This window comes from Etheostoma spectabile, chromosome 16 (genome assembly GCF_008692095.1).
Source record: "Etheostoma spectabile isolate EspeVRDwgs_2016 chromosome 16, UIUC_Espe_1.0, whole genome shotgun sequence".
Classification (NCBI taxonomy): domain Eukaryota; kingdom Metazoa; phylum Chordata; class Actinopteri; order Perciformes; family Percidae; genus Etheostoma; species Etheostoma spectabile.
Genome location: NC_045748.1, coordinates 101,833 through 102,191, shown reverse-complemented (window position 1 = coordinate 102,191; position 359 = coordinate 101,833). Strand labels below are relative to the sequence as shown.

Genomic DNA, 359 nt, shown 5'->3' with positions numbered 1-359 from the left:
CCCTGCAAACATTTGGTCAGTGAACAATCCACTCACACCACTTTTCTAGATTGGTCCCAACCAATCACAGCATGCCGTCCGGTCATGTGACATTAAAACCAGGTATAAAAGCTTGAGTAATCATGACTGTGAAAGAATAATGATATTATGGTGAATCTCTGGTTAGCTCATAGTGCTAGTACTGCTTTGTCAAATATTTGTACACGTTTAAATAATAAAACCTGATGTGTTTGTACACCTTTTATTTTATGAAGGAAAGACAAGTTTAATGGAAAAATACAACAACAACTCCAACATTTCTACAGTTCAATATCAGGTTCACATTCGCAGTGGATAGATAGATAGATAGATAGATAGAT

At 35.7% G+C, this 359-nt stretch overlaps 1 protein-coding gene across 10 annotated transcripts in view; it reads right to left on the bottom strand.

The window, feature by feature from the left end:
* tjp2a (tight junction protein 2a (zona occludens 2)) overlaps nt 1–359 on the bottom strand; it is a 76,595-nt gene that overhangs the window by 19,646 nt on the left and 56,590 nt on the right. The gene's annotated exons all lie outside the window — the stretch shown is intronic.